At 49.4% G+C, this 23,935-nt stretch overlaps 1 protein-coding gene across 14 annotated transcripts in view; it reads left to right on the forward strand.

Annotated features, from left to right (window-relative positions):
* Positions 1–23,935, forward strand: part of BCL11A (BCL11 transcription factor A) — a 98,312-nt gene that overhangs the window by 33,642 nt on the left and 40,735 nt on the right. Inside the window, exon 1 of one of the 14 annotated variants that reach the window (XM_072937703.1) lies at positions 5,468–5,569. The exons of the other annotated variants lie outside the window; for them this stretch is intronic. The gene's annotated coding sequence lies outside the window, so the exon portion shown is untranslated. Of the gene's footprint in view, positions 1–5,467; positions 5,570–23,935 lie in introns of those variants that run through there. 14 annotated transcript variants of the gene reach the window in all.

Genomic DNA, 23,935 nt, shown 5'->3' on the forward strand with positions numbered 1-23,935 from the left:
GGTCCAGTAGGCAGACCCACACGGGGGTGAGCGGGAGGTCTGTTCTTTTAGACACAAATATCTCCTCCTTGGTGCTTGTGCTCGGTGTGATTGTGCCTGTGAATTTAGGACCTTTATGCCTCATCCTGTTGAGTCAGAGCAAAGCAGTGCACATCAACATCACTTTTTAAAGATGCTTCCGAAAACTCTCTGGGGATAATTTCTCCCTCTTATAAACGGAATGCAAATGTGTACATTATTCCACGGAAGGGCAATGCTCTTTGCTTTTATAATCTAGGTCTTAAAAAATTCTGTGGCACTTGATTTCAGTTCCTCAGACTCCAGAATTTATACTCACTGATTAGTAATACATTATGCAAATAATTCAGTTTACATATCCAAATACTGTTTTGCATCATTCACACCTCATGTCTTGAAAAAAAAAAGTGAAATGTTTCCTCAAAATAAACAAAACCTGCAGAAGAGTTTATTGTAAGGGTGGAAATTAAAGAGGCACCCATTTGCCTGGGAACTTTTGAGGAAAATTTTAATACTCCTGCATAAATAATTTTGCAAGTTTTTTTTTGTGGGGTCTTTTACCCATAGGACATGCCATTCAAGGTATAATATGTTTTCTTTGGCTTTCTGAATTTTTCAATTTTTTTTGGAAAAAGAAGCCATAACACTACATCCGATACACATTTGTGCATTAATACGTAGAGCCGCAAGTGAAAATTTAAGCTGAGTTATTTGAAGGAGGTACCGTACTTGCTTACCAGTCACATGAGGTTTTTGCCAGAGAGAAAAGGAGACTAAGTAGATGCAAACTTTTATACTCAATGTCAAGAGAGAGTTAACTCAGCCTAGGCACGAATGCTTCAGTTATAGGTTGGCAAATGGCAGTGCCCTATGAAAGTCTTCTAGCTTTCAGTAGATTTTTACTCTCATTGGAGTAATTCAGGAGAATACAGGATGTGACCTGGAGCCCTTGTCTGAATAAGCACGTTCCCATGCCCACGTGAATGTCTGAGCCAGTGGCTTTGACCTCACGCGTCAGAACGGAATTGGCCTGAGACATCTGCCCAGAATTCCAGCGGTTCCCACCTCACTCTCTGGAGCGGTTCACTTACTGCTATTGCAAAGCATGTCAGGTTTCCAGAGGAATTTCCCTGAGAGGGAAGGAAGGAAGGACGGCAGAAAGGGAAGAAAGCTAGTGGGGGCCTGGTCTTCTCTTTGTGGCGCGAGCGCTGTCATCTTTCTTGGACGACGCTCCACACCCACCCCTCCTAACAGGTTATAGACACATTTTTGGCACTGTGTGAAGTAAGCGTTCCAACATGTTTTTAATCTTTAACTTTCACGTTTTTAGAAGTCTGAGGTACTGACTTTCACTGCCTGGAGATAGTTCAGGGCACAGCACCTGACAGGTGTAATGTTTTGTGTTTTATGTCTCTCAGTATGGAGGTTATAGTATCAAAAAGGCCGCAAAATGCCTTAAAGATGTTGATCCCCATGTACTGAATACGCATGGGCCCCTTCTTGCCCCACTTTCACATCTACCTTTTTTTTTTTTTTGTAGCCTGTGTTTGAAAGGGCCCTTGGTGTACTTGGGAGACAAGAAACTCTTTGGCTTGGCATTACCTCCCAGAGGGTCAGGACTGGGAAATCCCACTCCTCTCCACTTTTTCTCCAGGGTGGAGAGATGTCTGCCCTAGCTCTCCTTTTGCTGTGGATGGTGGGGAGACAGACTTGGTGGGTGCCGTGGCTTCAGGTCTCACCTTGAGTGACAGGAGGTCAGCAACAAGCAGCCGCGTCAAGTGCCGCTATGGACAACTGTGCCTTGATTTCTGCCAAGAAGCACAGTGATCGGGTCCGTCCACTCGACTGGAGCCTGACTTGTCACTGCTGGGTCCTCAGGATACCCTGTGGCTCCCGCTCTATGTCTGTTCTGGAGGGGCTTTTAAGGGAACTCTGTAACGATAAGCAGGCTTTTAGTTTCCTCAGCATTCTCTGACGGGCTGAGTGTTGTCTCTGAGCTCCCCCCCTCCCCCCCACGACTGGTGTGTGGTGATTCTCAGATGGAGCGTGGTGCTTCTCACCTCGTCCCCCAGGTCCGTGCGTGTGAGAACTGACCCCCGCATGGGTGATGGCCTCCCGTTCTGGTCCCCACCTCGTACTCTCCACTTGAGTAAGTGAATTGAAATGCAGGTGAGTTGGAATGTCATTTGACAGGCATGGTCTTGAGTCTGCTCTCACACAGACACTTACAAAGTAAATACATTTTATTAGTACTGAGTGGTAACAGAGTTCTTTGGGTTCACTTCACTGCCAGCTGCAACACAGCCACATGGAACTGAAACTGATCCAGTGTCGCCTTCACCTCCAGTGCCGTGTGCGGCGGGGGAGCACATGCTGCTGGAGGGAACCAGACAACATGATGTCAGGCCCAGTCTGGTCAGAGGGAGTCTGGATACAGAAAAGTTGGGCCTGATTTTGCCTTTTGAAATTAAGGTAGCTAAGGCTCAGTAATTATTTTAAAGTGGTTTTTAAAAAATTTCTCTCTTTCCCTGAAATTGACTTTTAGGGCAAGGCTCTTGTTCCTCATTGACCAGTATCTGCAGAATCGCAGGAGATAGTCCAGGTCTTTGAGTGTGGACATTTTCCTTCATGCAAGGGAAGTCAGTGTTTACTGAGCGTCTTCCATGTAGATGTGGAATCATGAAGCTCTGTCATTTCCCGTCTCATTCTGCAGATGAGACAGGTTGAGGCTGAGAGGGGAGCGAGGTGCCAGAGGTCACTCACCAGGCAGTGATAGAACTGACAAGCCCGGGGCCTCACACTTTCATCCCTGCCTCTCTGTCCCTACTCGTACAGCCTCTCCTGGTCCAGCAGGACCCAGGGTGGCCCTCCTGGCTTCTTCTCAGAGACTCATGCTACTCCCAGTGCTTTTATGTGCGACAGCCTAAATGGCTTTTAGAGTTGGAGCTTGCTGGGGAAGATCCCAGAGCTCTCTGGGCCGTGCTAACCTAGGGATCCTGTGATAAAACCCAAACAACAACCAACCAACTGGACCATTGCAGAGGATGGTTGGGTTGCTTTGCCTCATTCTTTTTCATGTCCTCTGCCCTGTTTTGAGCAGGCCTTCCTGCTATGTTTCCTGATAGGGCTCCCGCAGTGTGGCTGTCCTAAAGTTCGCACCATGTGCACGTGGAACATCTTGGCATTTTTATCCAGATCACTGGGCATATGGTGTAGATGGGATTGGGGTGGTGGTGCCTCTCTCAGGGGCAGATGGTTCTTGAGAATTGATGGGCCCAACCTCTTCCTCTACCAGACGGGTTCTATTTTTAAAGACATTTCTCAATAGCCGGAAATCCTTCCCTTTGTCTACCTTAAATCCCTCATGCTTCAGTTTAAACCCGTTTCCTCTTCATTCCAGAGAAGATGGAGTATCTCATCACCAGCTTTGGGTTGAAATCCCTCCTATTTTAGAATTTTGTCTCTACTCCCTGCCACTGCTCCTTCCTGAATAATCTCTAATCCCTAAACTTGAACTGTTATCTTTAAACCCATTTATTATTTTTGTACCTCTCTTAAGAACTTCCTAGTTTCCCAGATCTGTTACTCAAACATTAGTCTAATTACTGCCGAGTACAATGACAAGATGCCTTAGTGTTTTCCACGTTCCTTACTCCTACCTTCGCACTTGGATATCGTGCTTGTTTTTAAAGAACCAGCACTTCATTGATGACTCTCACTCAGCTGGATGTCCACTAGGAATCCCATATCTTCATCAGCCACCTTCAAGTGCAGTTAAACTTTCACGCCCAACTGTACTGTTGCCACAACTCTCTCTTCCCAGACCCCCTTCTCTGTCCTTGTCCACATTGAACTTAGTTCTCTGCTGCTGTCCCAAGTTCCCTGGACACCTCTTTGCTTCACCAGGTGACGGAGAGTTATGATCCTGTCTCTGAAGGTGCCTCCTCCCTCTTGGCTCCTGTCCCAGTGACAACTTCATGGAGGCTGAGAAATACAGTGAGTGGCCTTTCTTGCCTGACTTACTGCTGGGGAGAGAGCTGTTCATAAGTTTCCGCTGACATCTGGAGAACGTAGGTTTTGGAGAAGCAGAGCCCAGATTCCCCGCGAGCCAGCAGAGCCAATTCTTTTCTTGAGTTTCCAGCACAACCTGTGTTGTGATAATAGGAGTTGGTCATTGTGTTTAACAGTAAAACAAAGCCCAGGTGCGCGTCATCAGCACGTCTTCTGTGCTGGGGCGAGGAGAGGCGGTCATGAGTGTGTAGGATGATATGAAGAGCATTACAGACATGGGAAAGCATCTGGGAGTACACAGACATGGCATGAATAATTGCAGGCGTATAGCCACAAGGCTGCGTTTTCTGTCCCTGCCTCCCCTTTTTGTACCCCAGTTCAGTCAGTGAAGACGGAAGTGAAGTGATGAGAAGAGGGACCACCCACCCTTCAGACTCCAAGGTGTTTGCAGCCCAGGACCCCTGTGTGGGTGTGGGCCCAGCAGAGCCCAGAGAACATCCCCTGATTGGATCTTTCTCCGACTGACTTACTCACTTCCAGTTCTGCCCAGCCCAGAGGTGACTTGGTAATCCCCGCAGTATGAACTCACGGTGGCCTCAGTGGTCTGGGAACTTCTGCCTCCGGTCTCAAGGCAGGAGCAGAAATGGGGCAGCTGGGAGGTGGGGTGATGAAAAGTCGGTTGGAAACCCCTCAGTCAGTGTCAGACCCTGGTTCCATCTGCCCCTCTGTGCACCGCCACATTCTCCTTGCTTGAAAGCACTGTGCTGTGTTTCGAGGAGGAAAGAAGTAGCCTGGTCCCACATACATGCGTTGAGGGCTTGTTTCGGGATTGCCTTCCCCGGAACTGAATCACCAAAGCCCTTTCTGCAGGTAACTAAGAATATCTGAGTGGGGACCTGGCTCAGGCCTGGCTGGTGCTCTTTGGAGGAAGCGTTGCTCTGGGATTCGTGGGAAGGCAGCCACAGGGTCCGTGTTGTCTTGTGGGTGTTGGTGTTTTCTCCTCCCCGAGCCATAACTTTTTGAGAGCAGGGATCGCCTTTTATTTTGTGTGTTTTCATGCCCCACGTAATGCTGGTTCATTATGCTGTTTAATTCATACTTTGTTCTGGCTGGTTGATTGGAAACTGAAAGGCCCGGCTTTGAACTGGATGCCTTGGCTCCCTGACATGGAAAGGTGCTGAGGCAGGGCGACTTTATTCCCCCCCTTTCTCCCTGTGGAGACGATGAGAAAGCTTGGGGTTGGGGTAAGGAATGGCGTCTTCACGGCCTTCACTCCGCAGCCGCCTTTTCTCTTGGCCAAGCAGTGAGCCCTCTGCTTCTAGCTCCAGCTCCTTCTTACCTGAGAGTGGGTGTGGGGAGGCTCCTTAGGGCTGGGCCAACACTGGGGAAGGCAGCTGAGGGGCCCCCTGGGGGTGTGGGAAGCTGGGAGCCACCCACTGCAGAAGCCTGGAGCTTACCAGGAGGGAGAATGGCCTGCCTTCAGAGGGACTGAGTCCTGCCCTCCTCACAGCTCTGGCTGACGCTGGGTTGGCTTTGAAGGGTGAGTCTCTATTTTTGTTTCGTGTATGTGTGTGCAAGACCTTAGATATTTGAGTAGGGAAGTCCTCTCTTCCGGTTACCCTGTTCAGTGTGTTGCAGAGAGAGTCATCCAGAACAACTAGATGTATTTGCACGACTCTGATTTCTTTCATAAGAAGAAAGAATCTCAGTTGAATTGTGTGTGTCGGTGGCTTGCTCTCCAAGTCCCAGGGCTGTCCAGAAGTAGTGGGTTGCTCAGCAGGGCCAGGCTGGGGCTCACTGTCCTGTCAGTGGCCAGGGCAGCCCGCAGCCTTCTGGTTCAGCTGTGGTCTTTCTCGTGTGCTCCCACCTGCACCCCGGGGGTGGCCCAGCACATTCCCCTTGGAGAGCCATTGGGAGCGCTGCTGGCTGGAAGTCCCCCAAGGTATTGGTAGCACGTGCCCTCTTCGGAGGTGTTGGCCCAGCTGTGCTCCACTCTAAAGCTGAGTCTTGCTTCTGATTTCCTGATACCTGCGTGGTGTCAGTTGTGGTGGGAGACGTTTTTCCAATCCTGGCCAGGGATGAGTCAGTTGTGCTGTAGGTGGGAGTGGGCAGCCAGCCCTTGGAGTGTGGGGGCATCCAGAAGGGAGAGGGCAGGACAGGGAATATCCCAGCAGGACTTGAAGATATGCTCCAAAAAGAGAGGAAAAGCAGGCGTTCTTGCCAGAGGCCGACCTAGCACCCACGCCTGCGGAAGGTGCTCCCCGGGGTGGTTGGCTCCAGGGCAGTGGGCAGTGACCTCTGCTGCAGAGTAGCCAAGAGGGGGACATAGAAGCAGCTTCTTGCTTATCATCTGGCAGTGAATGCACCTGAGGAGTGGGCCCCTGGGGGCAGGAACTCCATCTAGTGCCTCTCCTAGGACCAGATTCTTTGTCCCTTCCTTGTCTCACATTCTCCCATCTTGGAGAAGTGTTGGCTGCCTGGACCCTGGGGCTGGCGGGGGTGAGCCTCAAACCTACTTAAAGCAGCACGTGAGTCCCTTACTCTGATCATCCTCCTCCCGGGCGAGGGCCTTGCAAAGAGTAGTGCTGGATAAGAAAGAGAAAGTCATTCACCACCCTTCAGCAATGCTATGTGGATTTTGGTCGGGAGTGGGTGAGTCCTCAAACCCTTCCCCAAAGGTGACTGTCCTGTGGGCTGTCCTTTCTCTGCCTCTCTCAGAGGTAACCAGAAGTGGTGGTGTGGTCAAATGTGGCTCGTCAGCTATTGCCCTGGGTGTTCGTTTTTGGGTGAGATTCATCTCTGAGATAGCTCACGGGTAGAACTCCTTTCTCTGTGTGTCATCGAGTGGCTGCCATGTGGGTGGGCCGCGTGGTCAAGTGTGTGCTTTCGCTGTAGATGCGTGTTGCAGTAAAACCTGCCTGTTCTCCCACCCCTCGTTAAAGGTGACTCATAGTTGAGAAACTGAAAGAAAATAAACTGACTTCACCGACTGTGAACCTCTCCAGGCTCCGAACCAATTTTAGGTAACCTGGGGATGCCCTGGTGTCTACATCAGTGAAGCCTCTTAAATGAGCTCAGCAGCGTGAAGTGATTGGAGGTTTTTATTTCCACAGGATCAAAGAATTAGAGCTGAGAGGAGAAGCAGATGCCATTAATCTCATTTTTAAAATTCCACATGTGTTTAATTGAACACTTATTCTAATGCCCAACACTGTGTTGGCTGTGTTGGGTGCTGGAGATACACAGGTGAGCGAGACCAGGCAGGTGCTCTCTCTTGAAGACTTCTCATCTGGTAGACATGTGTGTGTGTGTGTGTGTGTGTGTTAGACACGTACGTGTGTGTGTGTGTGTGTGTGTGTTGTGCATGCACGGGGGGCAAATCCCTTATAGCTGAGAGCCAGGCACGCAGCTGGAAAATCTAAAGAACCTGGGCCAAGAGAGGTGAAGCACATCAGGCAACCGCCTTTAGCAACTCAGCAAAGTTAGATGTGGGGTCTAGGTGCCTTCTGAATCACCCCCTTTAAAGCGTCCCAGGTCAGCAGGCTTCCTCTTCCCACAGCTCTCCAGGGAAGCTGCATGCAAAGCTGCCTTTGCAGACTCCTCAAGCCAGTGTGTCTCATCCTTCCAAGTTGTTTGGATAAAGCTGGAGGCCCAGATGGCTGCACACTTACTCCTTTTGGAGTTGCTGAGATGCTTGTGTTTCCTGGAGAGTTACTGTATCTTTGGCCCAGTTAGTACTAAGTACTGAGCCGGATCTTTTGCCTTTGAACACTTATCCTGATTATTGGAAAGACAACTTGGTAAGTTGGGTGTAGCAGATGAAGCACCTCATATTCTTACTTGTTTGTTTGGAAAGAAAAAAAAATACCCACTTGCTTTACCATCTTTCTTCTTGGAAACAGAGTGCACAAAGCTTAGAGAATTAATGGCACCCCCCCACCATGTCTTACATTACGAGCTTCTTCTATGCCTATTGCATTTTCAACTTATTACGGCTTTTCTATGGCTCGGAAAATCCCTTGACTGAGTGATGATTGTTTTCGTGAAACGGTGCAACATGTAAAGCAATGGTTGTCATTAATAGTGCAGTTATGTAGACTGTAGCTCTTTAAGCCTTCAGTTTCAAATCAGATTAGCGCTCTGTTAACTTAAAATAGCCCCCAAAAAGAAGAAAGAAGGAAAGAAAAAGAACTGTCGGAAATCAGAGGGAAATATTAGCATTATGAAACATGTTAACAAGTGGCCATTAGCACTTTATGTCTGCATGAATAGCATCTTTAAGTGTTTTATTGGTAACAGAATAGAGTGGAGTCACAGAGAATGGCATTACTTTTCAAATTGGCAAGTTCTTTAAATTCAGACTTCTCCTTGTTATTGCCTACCAGGGAGCATTTATTCACCTGTCAAAATGTATGCCAGGGTGGGAAAAGGTACTTTCACTTTTCTGGCTGATCCCGGGCTCTCAGGTGTGAGGGATTTGTCCTCTCACCGCGGCCCCCTCCACGCCCTCCCCACCAGGAGGAGGGAGAGCCTGAAGGCGCACGTGGAGGAGGAGTAACCCCGTGCAGGAAGCTGGCTCCTCCGGGCTTTGTACCTGGCCCGGGGCCCAGGCCTCGCACTGGTGTACGTGCTGCCTCTCAGTGTGCCTGGACATGGGCTTGCTCAGGGAATGTGTGCGGGGACCACCGAGCTGGGGTAGCTGTGAAGGTTGGCACCTCCCCATGTTCTTAGCCTCCTTCCCTTCTGGAGACTTCTCATAAGCCTTAGGGGAAAGTCTGTAATTTGGTCTTGACTGGCCCCTCTCAAGAGTCCCCCCCGCCACCAATTCTTCTTCCTCTCCCCAAACCCGCTGAACCCCTCCATTTATATTACAAGGTGAGATACTGTTCCCCCTGGGCCTCAAGGCTGTTGGGGGAAATGAAATTTGGCTCAAACTCAAACTCCAAAGCCCAGGTGCACCCAGGTCAGGCTGCCTAGTGGTTTTACAGATACAGTGGTGAGTGGCCTCCTGGCAGTTTGGGATTCGGGAGGTTCACTCATTCATTTTTCAACAATTTTTTTGAACACTTTGCCACATGCCAGGAACTGTTCTTGGGGTTGGGCATATAGCAATGATCAAAGCATTCAAATGCCCTGCTCTTGTGGCTCCTGTCCTAGCTGGGGAGACAGACGGCAAATGAATAAACAGGTGAGTTACAGCGCGCGTCAGAAGAAGACGGCCACACTGCTTTGGAAAGAAAATGGGGACTGTGTGGTGGGCATGTTTTTAATAGGATAGTTAGGGGTGGCCGCAGTGAGAAGCAAGGCTCCCAGGAAGTGAGGCAATCGCCCTGTGGGTTTCTGGGGGAAGGGGGTTCCTAGCTGACTGGGCAGTGGATCTGAAGTCTGCCTGGCTGTTGAGGAGGAGGGGCCCAGGAGTGGAAGGTGTAAAGGAGTGGGGTGGGAGCTGGGGTCCGAGGGAAGGAGACCAGCGCCAGCCTGTAGGCCATTGTGAGGACTCTGGCTTTGACCCCTCGAGAGATGGAAGCCACTGGAGGAGTGGCATCGTGTGATTTAGTTTTCAGAAGGTCACTTGGGCTGCTTTTTGAGACCTGAGTGTGGGGAGGTAGGGCAGAAGCAGTCAGGAGGCTTCACCAAAATCCAGGGAAGATGATGGCAGCTTCGACCAGGGTGGTAGGAATGTGAGAAGGGGCTGGATTCTGGACGTATTTTGAAGATAAAACCAACAGCATTTGCTGACAGATTGGACATGAAAGAGAGGAATTAAGGTGGACCCTAAGATGTTTGGCCCAGTGACTGGAAGGATGGAGTCGCTGTTTTCTGGGGTGGAAGGCATTGGAGGTACTTGGGAGGATGGAGTGCTCAGCCCAAGCTGTGGGGCGGGTTCTCCTCCTTCCTCCCCTTCCCCTCCTCCCACTCCTGCCCGCCTCTCCCCTCCTTCTCCCCGCCTCCCCCTCCTCCTCCTCTTCTCCCTCCTCTTCCGCTTAGGGCTGTGGGTGTAGACTTCCCCTGTTGGGGAAGCATTGGGAGGGAAGGGAGAGTGGTCCTCATGGGGCAGTTAGGAGAGCTCTAGTAGACGCCTTGTAGCCACGATGACGCATGTCAATCTCTAACTGTAGTCTGTCAGGGAAGGTGTTTTCCTGAACTTTTTACTCAGTTTCCTTCTATATTTTTCTTCAGCTTCCAGAGACAACTTTTGATTCAGAAATGTGTACTTTGCTTCTTGCCTTTCTTTCCCTGAGCTTGTTTTCTCAGAGTTCAGGTAAATCATCAGGGCTGCACGTGGACCATGGGATTTGGAACTAGGTATATAAGCTGCTTCTTGCCCTGGACGTCACCCTCTCCAGGTGCCTAAAGTGCGTCAGGAATCCGCTGCCATGGTGTCTTGCGCCTCCAGAGAGTTCTTTTCCGAAGATGTCTTTGTGTCTTTGCTGTGCTCAGGTCTGCTGGTCAGCCCGGGGTTTGGAATTTCGTATGGAAACCCGTTGTCCTCCTTTACTCAGGTCCTCCTCCTCCCTTTCCCCATTCCTGGAAAGAAGTTGGCTGGCAGATAGAGTGTTTTTCCTTGAAAGGAGAGTGGAGAGCCCTCTAATGGAAAAGTGAAATAATTCTTGGAATCCTCATAACACCCAAGCTGGCCAAGGCTGAGACCAAGTAAATTATTTGGAGATAATTTGCAACGGCCTGAATCAAACAAATTGCTTTCTGCCCTGGACTCCGCTTGAATGTTTAGTCCAGAAGCTGGTGATTTTTTTTAGCAGTCTGATGAGAAATAGGAGCCAGTGCTTCTATCTGAGCCACCTTTGTTTGGAGGGGGTCTTGGAGGTTTTAGGGCTCACAGGGGAGCATCTTTTGTTAGCAGTAGGTTCCTTATCATACGAGGAGCTCCTTTGCCCTCAAGTCTCCAGGAAGATCTTAAATGGCAGCATTCAGAGCCTGAGTTGCACAACCCTCAAGGCAGGCCTTAGTTTTCAATCTCCCTTATGGTGCTGGCTTTGCCACACGTAGAACAAATTATTCTAGAATCATAGGAGACCCAAGGGACAGCTCGTAGAACAGTCTAGGCCTCCAGCCCAGAGGTCTAGCCAGTTGTCAAAGAGATTCTTAGGGAGACCCAAGGGCCTCTAGCCACTCCCATGGCCCCAGGTGTACGAGCACCAGCCTCTTCCTGAGCCAAGCTGAGGCCAGTTCCTGACATCTTTCTCTCAGCCACACCTGTCTGTGACCAGTTTGCTGAAGTGGAAATTCCCAGAGACCAGTTTCCGTCCTTTGCCCAGCAGTCATATTCTTCCCACCTTGGAGGAAAGCAGAGTCCTTTTCAGAAAGGGAAGAGTCCCACACAGTTCCACGTTGGCCATTCCGTGCCTCCTCACCATATTCCTTTAGAAATGTGTCTTGGGGATGCTTGTCTCCCAGCAACTGAAAACCTCCTCAGTTTTGTAAATCTCATACTCAGTAACTGGGCTGCATGTGGCCCACTTAACCGCTGCAGGGAGAGTGGTCTGGGGAGAATTCTGTGTCCCCAAAAAGCTTTTCTCTGGCTCCTCTTTCACGTTCAAGCCTTCTCCACCACATTCTAAAACAAGTGTGGCTGAGTTTGCATTTTCTCTTACTTTTTTTATGTGTATAATTTTTTGCAATTGTTGTTTGGGAAAGAGGGTAGACGACCCTGGGGCAGTCAGCACGTTAGGTGGCTCTTGGCTCCCTGACATGAATAACTGCTTAGCTGTTGCGCAACTACTTTTGTTTGTGAAATAAAGGGCAGTAAGCACCATGATATGAGAGAATTTCAGGTTTATTGTGATTTCTTTTTTGTGTTTGCATCTGTCCTCAGTTAGGGCATTACCCGTAAACCCATAGGAACCCACACCGAAGACCGAAGACCATATGATTTTAAAGCTTTAGAAATCTGCATGTATAATATGTCTTTTGTGAAATTTTTTTTGTTCTTTTGCTTTAGAAACTGTAACAATAATCCATAGTAATTATCCCATAGTATGCTGTCCTTTGTTACAGGAGCACTGGATTAGTGTGAAAACGTGTCCTGTATACAGTTTCAACAGCTTGATTTTGCTTCTTCCCCCCGCCCCCCTTTCTGTCTTGTGCTATTTGGAAGACAGTTTCCACATTTCTGCCATATGTCTTAGAGAAGCTCAGGACTTAGAGGCAGTAGCAGACTTAGGACGGCGAGCTTAGTTCAGGTGGGGAGGCAGCCCTGTCTGACAGGGACTGTTATGCAGACAGTGAGCTGTTGAAACAGCTGCATTTGGAAATAGAGCTTCCCCCTTGCCTGCCCTCTTTTCTTGAGAGACTCCAAAACATCTGAAAATGCCAAAGCACTTCACCAGGTTTTAACTTTTCTGGCTCGAACAGAAGCAGCTTCAAATCAACATGAGCCCAGCAGTCTTTGTATGTTTCGTACACATTTTTCCAGCTTTTCAAGAAAGACAAGACTTTTCTTTTTTTTTCTTTCTGTTTCTGTCTCTTCTCCTTTTCTTTCTTCCTCTTCCCTCCTTCCTTCCTTCTTTCCTCTCCACTCCCCCCCCCCCTTCTTCCTTTCCTTCTTTGCCTTGTTTGCATTCTGCTGAACTGGAAGAGCATTTAATCCTTGGCCTTCTGTCTGTTGAGATATTATGTTTTTTTAATAGTGCTTGTTTATGACTAAGGTCAAAGACAGTATTTCAGAACAAAAATTAGAGTTAGTTCATAATTGAGTACATATGTATGTAACTGTTTATTTTTATAGTTTGCTAATTTATTTTTAAACAGCTCAGTTATGCCAACATGTTTATAGCTTCGTTCATCACATGCCTTACCAGTCAGGGTGTTAAAAGGCACATGCTTTTCAGTAGTTTGGTTCCCAAGTTAAATTAGATAATGCCATCAGGTAGCAATTTAATTACATTAATTGAATGTTTAGGTGGAAAGGTAGTTTTGTAGAGGCTATAATGAAATAACATTTATAAATACACATGTATAAATCTTAGCATTATAGACATTATTTGAGGTGGCTGACAGGAAAATGGACATATATCAGGCATTTAGAAGGAAACGTGAGGGGGCTCTCTCATCAGTGGTAGACGCTGCCTTCCCAATGCAGGAGGCTGCCGGGCACGGCCATTTCCTTCGTGAGCTGCCTTTATCACTAGTCCTCTGAGCAGAGCCACGCAGAGGCACTTGGGTGCGTTTTGTATAGCCAGGGCTTTCCTGGGAGGCAGCCGGCCAACCTGGGGCCAGCTCACTGAGCCTGAAAAGGCAAGACGCATTCTCGTGAGATCTTTGTCACCTTGGAGGGCCGAGGCTTGGCACACTTGGGTCTCTCTCTCTCTCCGTGGCACTCCAAGCCAGCTTCGTCCGGAATCCGAGGAGGGCTGTCCCGAGGTTTAAGGCATTTTACAGCCCAGGATGGAAGCCGCTGCCAGAGCCCTGGGGCATACCATGTGGCAGGTTCGCCCACAGCTCTTGCCAGTGAAGGTGACTTCCTCTGCTGCAGGGGGACTTAAACGAGGGGCCAGAGCCCCAGCCCCTGCTCAGCTGCCTTCCCTCCATGCCCTTGGCAAAATGACAAGCGTTGGGCTAATATGACAAGCTCTTTGGGCCCCAGTGTTCTTTCCCGTCTCCCTGTGATATAGTGCGGAGGGTGTCAAATGAGGGCTAGCAAAATGGGAATTTAGGTGTGCTGACAACAGATCCTTTGCCTGTGAGTAATTCATTGTCTTCTGACACCATCTGGCTTCACTTAGGCTCTGAAGCCTGGTGTGGTGTCCCGAACTGCGCAACACCCTCCATGGGTTATTCCCCAAATGTCCCGTGCCTCCCGCCCAGCTGCTGCGGATAAATCAGGTACGCCTGCTGTGACTCCTGGGTGTTTGTTTGCTGGGGGCAAATTCCTTTACCTACTGCTGTTTTGGGAATACTGTCCCCCTCCGTCAGGTAGCGATGTTCTTGGCGATACCTGTAATTGGCCCATTCTCTTTAGGAGTCAGCCACAGCCTCGAATGACTTGGTCTGAAATTAAAGACCCAGAGGGAGGATTACCCATCCTCATCACAGAGCAGCAGCCTTGTGTCCACCACCTCTGGGAGGTGGGGGCGGGCGGGCGGGGTTCTGATTTCATAACACTCTTGCCTTGGTGGCCTGAAGGTCTCTGTCCCTTGAAGGGGAGCTGAGGGAGCTGGAAGGAAGAGTGGGAGGTGTGCCTTTAAGGGAAAGGAGGCCTGCTGGTTGGGACACGAAGGGAAAGGTGGGTGGGTTTGGCCCCCGAGGGAAGGACAGGAAGGCTCTCATTCAGAGGTGGATGCAGTGTTTGTCCAGCTGAAAGCAGCCCCACTCGGTTGACTACCTGATGAATGATATCCCCCAAGCTGACAGCTGCTCCAGCACATTTCACCTGCAAGTCCTGACAAAGTGGTGTGTTCTTGTGGGGCTGTTGTTGCTGCAGCAGGCATTTGGAGGAATCTGGAAGAATGGGGCTGCAAAGGACGGCCTGGAAGCAATCTCCCAGTGTCTGTTCCTTCCCTTCTTGCCATCCCTCTAGGTTTTTTTGGTTTATGAGGCATTGGGCCCATCCCTTTCAAATATCCATTGTGCTCTTAACAATGGGGCCAGAAATAAGATCACGGTATGTGTTTATGGTTCTGGAATAAGCCCTTGGGTGAGCCCTTGTCATATCTGAGTCTCCCCTCCTGAGTAACCTTGTGAAGAGACAGAGGGAGAGGTGGTGTCTGAAGCCCAGAGAGGTTAAAGGGCACGTCTGGTCTCACACAGCTTCAGGGATACACTTAGGATTTGGACCCAGGCCTTCTGAGTCCACAGCCCACCCGCAAGGCAGACGGGGGGCTGGGAAGGCTTCAGAGCAGGGGATCGTGCCGGGGTGCTCACTGGTAGGGGAGGCAGGTAACAGGAAATAGTTTGATCTTTGAGGGTTCTCAGGGACCGCAATGTGCCTGACATTCAGGTTTTCTATATAATTTCAAGAATTTATTGCCATAGTCCCAAAGCACCAGGGGCGATGTTAACTTGGAGCAGGTCTCAGTAAATACCTCAGGCACAGTTCCCGGGGAGCAGCAGCACCTGTTTCTTGGGCTTATCCCCGACCTGCTGCAATGCTGAGTGAAGGCTCTGAGGAGGAGGGTTTAGGGGAGACAGGCGTGGAGCACCCTCAGCCTTCCGTTTGCCTTTTGCTATAGACTGGACTTTTCCTGGGTTCCAGGATGCTGAGGTCCCATTTCAAGGAGAACATTAGTGTAAATGTAAAACCACAGGCAGTTGGAGGGTGACTCCTTTGTTTTCTTCTACGTTTTCTCCCTGGGAGAGTGAATTGGTGGGGTGGAAGGTTCAAGGGTGTAATATTCTGGCGTTCAGATTGGTGGCCTCCTCCGCCTTTGCAGTGGGTGGCTGGGCTGGGTGAGCCCCGAGGTGGCTTAGAAAGGGAAGGGTGGACCTGACAGACCTCTGGAAACTTCATCATCGCTCCTGCATGTGTGCCAGCAGGCGACTGTGCATGGATGGCTGGGGAGACCACCGTGCAGTGTGAGCCCCGGGCCCTGGTTCTCTTTGTGCCAAGGCTTGGTAGGCCCCTCTGTTGTTTTGACTGTGGAGCTCTGCCAGGCAAGTGTGAGTAGAAAAGGAGACCAGGGCCCTATGGCACAGGGGCAGTGAAGGCTCATTGAGAGTTTCAGGGTTCTCAGACTGCCACCCAAAACTGAGAACGCTTCCAGCAGGCAGTGGGAAATTCTGGGTTTTGGTCTAATTGAGTCTTGACACTCAAAATCCCTTCCTTCCCTCCTTCCTTCCTTCCTTGTTTGGTTTGATTGAGCCTTAACACTCAGTGTCATTCATTCTCTCTCTTCTTTCCTTCCTTTTAAAAATCAATAAAACAGTCAAATCAATTTTCAGAAGGTTTAGATGAGTGCAAATTATTGTTTAATTTTTAAAAGTTTACAAAAAGAATTAAACTCTGACAAAAGAGCCAGGATACTGTCCATCTCAATGGGCATTGGGTTTGTATCTTGTCTTCCAAAAATCATCAGAGTGGGTTAAATGATCCCTCACAGAATGTCACATTTTCCTGGCAGGGCCATCTGGGTATTTGATGAAGGCTTTCCAGGGCTGAGTAGGAACTGCGGGGTGTGGAAGCCACCAATTGTGAGCCAGGAGACAGTCACTGGTGTTGGAGCTGGGACAGCTCCCGGACCTGAGCGCCACAGAATCCTTCTTGGTCTCAGGTAGTGCATGGGGAGTTCAGGCGGGAGGTTCTCGCCCCATCCTGGGGACAGGTGGAGAGGAGGGTAGAGAGGAAGTTGTGATGTTGTGCAAAGGAAGCAAGAGCTGCCTGTTTCACAGGCGGAAGTCTGGGTCCTGGAACGTCTGCCCAGTCGGTGGTGGGTGGCATGGGAGAGGGTTTTAATAAGAAATCAAAATCCCTGGAGAAGTGAAGTTCCTTTGCAGCTGCCTCCCCTTTTCTGTCTCCTGGTTGGACCTCAGTCTGTCCTTCCACCTGCTTGGAGACTGCTGGGGCTTCAAAATGGGGCCCAGGGAATCAGGGGTGATGTGGCCCCTCTCTCCCGGGACGGGGGGTGACCGGGTTTGCAGGAGGTGGCCCTCTGCTCTGCTCCAGCCCCTGATGCAGATGGAGTGAGTGGATCTGGGTCTGTTCCCTTCCCCACAGATACCTTCCTGACTGGCTTTGATCCTTATTTAAACACATTCCATGTGTATTAAGATGACAGACACATTGGTTTTGCTCCAAGCAAGTAGCCATCCACCCTAGATGGGCCCTAAAGACAGTAGGTGTTTGGAAGAGAGTAAGCAGCAAGCCTCACTGTTTCTTCACTTCTTCTGGGAGCCCTGGATAGACCAGTGTTCTCTCCGGCTCCCCCTCCCCCCCGTCTCATTTTACCCATGAGAAACTCGATTCTCTTGGAGATGAAGTGCCTCCTCCTGGTCCCGTAGCTTCTTAGTGACAGGACTGTCTTTTGATTGCCCGTTGAGTGCTTTTTCTGCTCTGCTGTATTACCGTGATCAGAGCTCAGTTGGTTTTCTGTGATTGGTATTATTTAAATGCATACTTTTGCTGTAAGAAATCATGAGATTGGATGTGAATAATGCTTTTGGATGTAGGAGCAGGTTAAGGGCAGGAAGCTGATGGGGACAGTACCTGAGAGCCAGGAGTTGCGATCATGGCAGATCACAAATGTGTGCTAGCAAGAACCCACTGTGCTATGCTCTTGAATTTCACGAAGAAGTCATTCTGTCTGTGTAATTTTATTAGGCTGAGACTTTTTCCGATGGTTTATTTTTCCGTTTGCTCACAGCCCATAGAAGAGAGCCAGGGAGGGAAGCCAGCACGTTTGTACTATTTACCTACTCTCTGACTTTGGAACTTAGTAAATCTGCTGTGTGTGGCTTTGTTTCGCCGACTTTTACAAATCAGGACCATAGACTGTAAGCACATCAGCTCACTTCGAGGGACCTGATAGCTGATTGTTGCTTTGATAAGTGTCTGTACAAATATTTATATGTTTCTGATAGTCTTGAGTTGCGTTGTTGCAACATGCAAAGCTGTCAGGTTTCCAGGGCTTCTGATGGTAAAGCTTTTCTCCATGGCATGAGGCTTATTTTCGATCTGGCCTTTCCTCCCTGAAACCTTGTTAGCCTGTGATTTCACCTAATGCAACACAAGTTGTGTAGAAAGAAAAATAATATTACCCCGCTCGAAAATTCACTAGTAAAATAACTAGAAGAAGAGGCCATCCTAGAATGCAGAGAGGCTGCTATAACTTCTCACAGTGTGTCTTCCTGATCCCCCTTCTTAAATTTTCATGTGAGATGAGCACGTTGCTGTAATTAAGGAAGCAGTAGAGTACTTTGGAAAGGCCTTTATCTCTTGCCACTCAGGTGAGCACCTGAAAGAGAACCTGTAAACCATTTGGAAGTGACTAATCGTATTGCAAAGGTGTCCTTCACTTCCCTGAAGGACTCAAGGCTCCCTGGGACACTTACATGTCTAGTTACAGATCATTAAGGATTAGAGCTACTAGACTGTGAGCTCCTTGAGGCCCAGGAATGAGGCTCATTTCATTTTGTTCTCCCCACCATTAACAATACATATTTGGAACAAATGAGTAAAATTGGCTGCCATTACATATAGAGTGGAATGAAGGTAGTACTTCTGGAATGCTGATGTTAATAAGTGCAAAATTGAATATTTACCGACACCTTTCCAGAAGCAGGTCTTGTTTTGGAAGATGTACCAAGGGTGTCTCGTTGGGGAGAGGCTCATGTGGTAGTCGGAGACCTCTGTCGACTGTGATTGGGACAAATAATTAAGGCTTTTCCCATATTACAGATGAGGACTTGGAGACCCAGAAGTGCTCGTGAGCCCGCAGGGCAAGGTTATTGAATTCTAGCAGGTCCTGAGTTCCTGCTCTGGTCTGAGTGTTTCACAGACATTATTTCAATCAGTTTCCATAGCAGCCCCAGGAGGCTGGCAGGACAGTATTGTCATGCACATTTTACTGATGAAAAAGCTGAGGTTCAGAGAGGTTAAAGAGCAGTGATGGGCTACACGCCAGGAAGTGATGGTAGATGAAGATTCCAAAGGAAAAAAAAGAAAAAAGAAAAAAGAACTAAAGATCGAAATACTTGGAACTTAGGACCAAATTGTTGACTCACTGTATTGCAATGTTAAATAAAGTTTTTTAAAAAGCTATTACTCTCACTACAATTTACTAATAACATTAATACAATATCATTAATATAACATTACATTAAAATATTATTAATTTTATAAGAGCAAAAGTGCCTGGTACTTTTAAGGAGCAAAATAAAATAGTTGGAAATTTAAAAAAAAAGAGAAGAATTCAGAATCTAATTCAGGAGCTTGAGTGCTCACCCTGCTGACCCACCAGTGCTTGAACCCACGTGTCTCACTCTGAGCTTTGGGTTTGAAGTTCCAGGCCCGTCAGCTTTTTACCTGGACCACTGGCAGGTAGGTCTCTAGAGGTAGCAGCCTCCAGACTGGCTCTGGATCGGTCCGTGGGTTTGGGAGGAGTGAGTCTAGTCCTTTTCACTTTTCCCCCATCTTTCACAGGGCCTCACCTTCCTTCCTAACCAGAGACATTGTCTGCCTGGCTCTTGGGTAGGCTGCCTGCTTTGATGTGCATTCCTGCTGGGGATTATTGCTCTGGCCAGGCCATGGCCGCTCCCCACCTGTTGCTCTGAAGGCATGTCTGTCAGCCCTCAGGGGTGTGGTTCACCTTGGAGAAGTCAGAGGTGGCTCAGCCTGAGGGGACTGGTCCCAGGGAACCTCACCTGTCCCCCTCCCCCTCGCCACCTGGGCTGGACTTGGGGAGTTTCATGCTCAGGACTGCCTCTCTAAACACAGCCCCTCTGCTGCCCCAGGTGCTGCCCTAGACCTGTCTGGGCCTCTGGGTTTTCCATCCCTGGCAGAGAAGCAGGGCTGTGGGAGTTCCAACCCTCAGTGCCCTGGGCAGAGCCCTGACACGCAACGGCTCTGGCAAGCAGCCTGAGGCAGGCCTGGGCAGAGGACAGAAAGGAGGAGAAGGTGCAAGGGGAGCTACAGCAGACCAGACGAGAGACAAAAGCCAGCTTGAGAGCCAGCCGCCTGGTGGTGGGGGTGCCTCGGGCGGTGAGGGGTGCCCAGGGAGGGCTGGCCCGGGCTGGCCTGCCTGGGAGGAGTCAGGTTGGCGCCCGCTCCCTCAGAGTCGTAGTCTTGCTGGAGGCCGGCCAGCTGCTGGAGTGGGTGTGGGGCAGTAAATGCAGGGTCTTGGAGTCTAGAAGGTTATGCGCTGGGAGGAGGAGAAGAAAGAGAACTGAGATGGCAGAGCACCAGACAGCTGCGGCTCTGCCCCCTCCCTCTACACAGTGCGGCCCAGGTGTGGCCCCCAGAGCTGTTTCATGGCGGCCACTCCCCTCAAGGCTGAGCGGTTTTCTTCACTACAATCCATAGTGTGGTCCTGGGGGTCTCCTGGTTCCTGAAGCTAGTGGGTAGGTGCAGGGCGCTTGGCAGACATTGTAATTGAGAAGGCAGCCCTTGGAAACGCTGCAGAGCCAGGTACATCAGACTGCCTTCACCTGCTGGCTGGGTGACGTGAAACAAGTTGACCCAACCCCGTTGAACCTCAGGCTCCTTACCTGTAAAATGGGGCTATTTACCTTTCCTGTTCACTGGGAAGAAATGTTCTGCTTGACTCCCACTCACCCAGAGGTGTCATAGAATGTGTGTCTTCTCCCAGAGCTGTTTCTCCAAAAGGCATCAGGCATGGTGGTCTTTGGACTTGAGCCTCTGAGTTGTGGGCTGAAAGCGTGGCAGGGGAAGAGGTGTGCCTGGGCCCCCAGAGGCCCACCGAAGGGTGCTGTCTGCCAACCTTGTCCCACACTTGCGGCTGGCCTGGACTCTGCCTGGCTGCCCCGGACTCCCCCTGGCCGCCCAAGGCTCCGTGGCCGGACATTGTCCTCCAGCTCATTGGCTTGGGCCCAAAGATGGGGAAAGATGATGGCTGCCCTAGGAACCTGAGTTACCAGAGGTTTGCCTCCCAGATGGGGTTTCCACTGTGGCATCCTTCCCTTTCGATGCCCATGTGCAGGGAGAGTCAGAGGAAGGGAAAATGGGGAAGAGCCGCTGCCCCTGCCTCACACCCCTCACCCTGTGTGCTTCCTGTTCCATTAGAGAAATGAAGTTTCTCTGTGAGTAGGACAATCATCTGAGGTTGATCAAGGTTTATGGGTGATTCAAATATATGTATAAGATACATATTTCTTAGTACATAAATTCAAGAGGCTTCCCTTAGTGACAGGGAATTAGCAGCCTGGCAAACAATGGGGTGAGTCCAGGCTGACCTTGGACCTGCAGGTGACGGCAGAAGCTGATGGCCAGAGGCTCCTGGCTTCCTTTTTCCTTATCAGCCTGCTTCCCTCTCTTTCCTGATTGTGCATGTTGGTGAGTAGCTGGGTACATCAGATCACCCCTGTTCACTTCTCTTTAGCATACTAAATCCATTTGCCATTAAAATTTGAAAAACAAATGCCAAGCGCCAGAGGTAGCTGTGTTATGAATGCCCCAGGCCACTTCTAGGAAGGAAAGTGGGTTGGGGTAGCCCGGTGCTTTGTGGTGCCTTGCTGGTACCGGCATGATGCCACTCTTGGAGCTGTCACCTCCCCACCTCCTCCATACACACCCTGCAACCCTGGGGGGACCCCTGTGTCCAGCCCAGCCTGGGTGTGCATCTTGCGTGCTTGGTCGGCACTGATAGGGGTCACTGGTGGGGAGGAGTTCTTGGAGCACACTGCTGCGAGTCTTCTGAGCTGTCTCTGAGGCTGTGCCCAGCCCGCAGTGTCCAGGGCCTCTTCTGCCAGGGCCCTGCTGATTATCACCCTGGGCATTATCTCTGCTTACCACCTCTGTGCCCAGGGCTGTGGTGTCCCCCTTGGAGAACCACACACCCATCTACCCAGAGGCCCTTCTTGCTTAAGAGTCTGACCCAATCCCCCCCCCACCACTACTTCCAGGGACTTTTGAGTCACCCCAGCCATGCTCAAAGCTGGGTCCTTCCCCCGAAGACCAGACCCACTGCCCGGGGGCCCCCAGTCCCCTGCCTCCTTGGGCCCGCTGTCATCTTGGCAACACCCAAAGCTGTGTTCGTTCTTGTGGTGGCCCTTGGCTGATGAAATGGTTTCATTTAGGACCATGCAGAGGACCCTTTTGAGCATTTCTGTGTTGGACCATTGTCCTGTCATTGGCAAAGAGAAAAATGGAACAAAAGAGGCCACAGTACTCTCTGGGAAATGCATGCCTGAGATAAGTGGCAGCACAGAGAAGGGGAATAGAAGGCTGGTCTGGACAGCCTTCAGAGGAAGGGCAGTTTGTTAAATTTCTGTGTAACCTGCAAAGTGCTACTCAGTGGGGGCTGTTATTATTATTATCATCATCATGGACATTATCATCACCATGAGAGGATATGGCAATGAGGTAGGTGGTAACCGTAAGCACTGATTGAGTTTCCAGCTAATTTCCTGATTTTAGAGGCCATGAACTTGTCTACCTGGAACATTCCAATTCAACTCAAAAGCTGAGGTTTGAGTCTAGACTTCAGAGCTCTCTGATATTTCCCTGGCTTACTAAATTGAGGGCTAGCTTCTAGGGTTTGACTTGAAGACAGCTTGTATGTCCTCGAATACTTGTGGTCCATATTGTGAAAAAATCTGTATTTATCAGAGAGCAGTGAAAAGGTGATACTTCATTTTACTAAAGTTTTTTTTTCCTTCACTTTACAAAAGGATCCTCAGCGGTATTCCTTTTCCGTAGAATGTTTGACTAGCTCAGTAAGTGTTTACAGGTCATTAACTGCTCCTCGGAAGGACTTTGTTAGAGAAAAGGAAGCCTGCAAGAAGACAGACTCAGAGCTCTAGCTTAGAGGATGCCAGTTAAAGAGAATTCAAATCTGTTGGCTGACAGGTGGCTGCTGAGCACTCTGTGCATCCAGCGCTGGGAGAGAAGTAGGGAGCATGCTTCCTTCCTCTGAGACTGGTAGTCTCGTGAAGTAATTGGGAAGACAGTGTCGTGAAGACAGAAATTAAGTGCTAAGTTGTGTTCACTCATCTCTTACGATTTATTGGTGGGAAAATGGACTGTGCTTTACAAAAAAATTAGTTTACGTACTGCTTTTCAGGAATACTGCTGTGGCACACGCACAGTGAGGGAGATTTGAGGAAAGAGTTGGCCTAAGACTCCTTCAGGGAGCTCTGAGAGAGTTTATGATGGAATGCAGAGGGTTGGCTGTCCTGGAATTTAATTCTATGTGATCAGTGTTTCCCTCCCAGAAATGGCCCAGGTCCCTGATGGATGCCAGGAGAGGGACGTCTGCAAGGCAAGAGGGTTGTATAGGAGGGAGAGGTGTACTCATCAGACTTCCAGGAGGGATAACTAGCTCGAGTTTGTGTCTCATGCTAGCGGCAAAGTGGAGGATGGACAACATCCTTCTCTCTTCCTGCTCTCCCGCGGGCTGCTGCTCTGAGCTCACTTCTGCCGTGTGTCAGAGCTGACCAGAGGACAATGGCAGACCTGGCATCAGAGGATCAGCATCAGCTCTGTCTCTGCTGGGAAATACTTTCCAAAAGCTCCTGGTTGTGACCTGGACACTTGGCTCAGTGGGCTAGCCACTTGCTCCTCAAGTAGCTGACACCTCTGGGATGGTCAGCTCTCACTCTGGCCCCCGTCTGTGGCAGCCTGCCCCACCTCACCAGGCAAGGCATCCTGTAAATGGGCTTATTGGACTTCATTGTATAAGTCCTAATTTGTTTACCCAGTAAATCCTAGTATTCTGGGATTTCACAAGCAAGTCCTTATTCCCCTAATCCATTTCCTCTGTATATGCAGCTTTCAATCATCCTCCCTCTTGTTAACCTAAAAGCCTTCATCATGAATTTTCACATATGAGAGTGGCCCTGATCCCCTCCTCTTTAGCTTGTTTCCCCATTTTCTGAAAATCTTTCCCAGATTTGTAGATTGTTTCTTAGGTGTTTTCAAAAATGTTCTAAGAGGGGGGAGGGTATGGCTCAATTGGTAGAGCGCATGCTTAGCGTGCACGAGGTCTTGGATTCAATTCCCACTACCTCCACTAAGTAAGTAAGTTAAGTAAGTAAGTAAGTAAGTAAATAAATAAATCTAATTACCTTCCCCCTCAAAAAATAAAATAAAATAAAAATTTAAAAAAAATTTCAAGAAAAAGAAAATATCCTTAAAATTTAGAGTCTCTCAGAGAAAGGGCAGTGCTGTTTAGAGCCTAGAGTTGCAGGTTGCCTTCAGTGTGCAGTCTCTGCTTTAGGTTCCCATGATCGTAGGGGGCTTGGGCTGGGGGAGGAGATTGAATTGCCTGTTTTTGCG

This window comes from Vicugna pacos, chromosome 15, assembly GCF_048564905.1.
Source record: "Vicugna pacos chromosome 15, VicPac4, whole genome shotgun sequence".
NCBI classification, from domain to species: Eukaryota; Metazoa; Chordata; class Mammalia; order Artiodactyla; family Camelidae; genus Vicugna; species Vicugna pacos.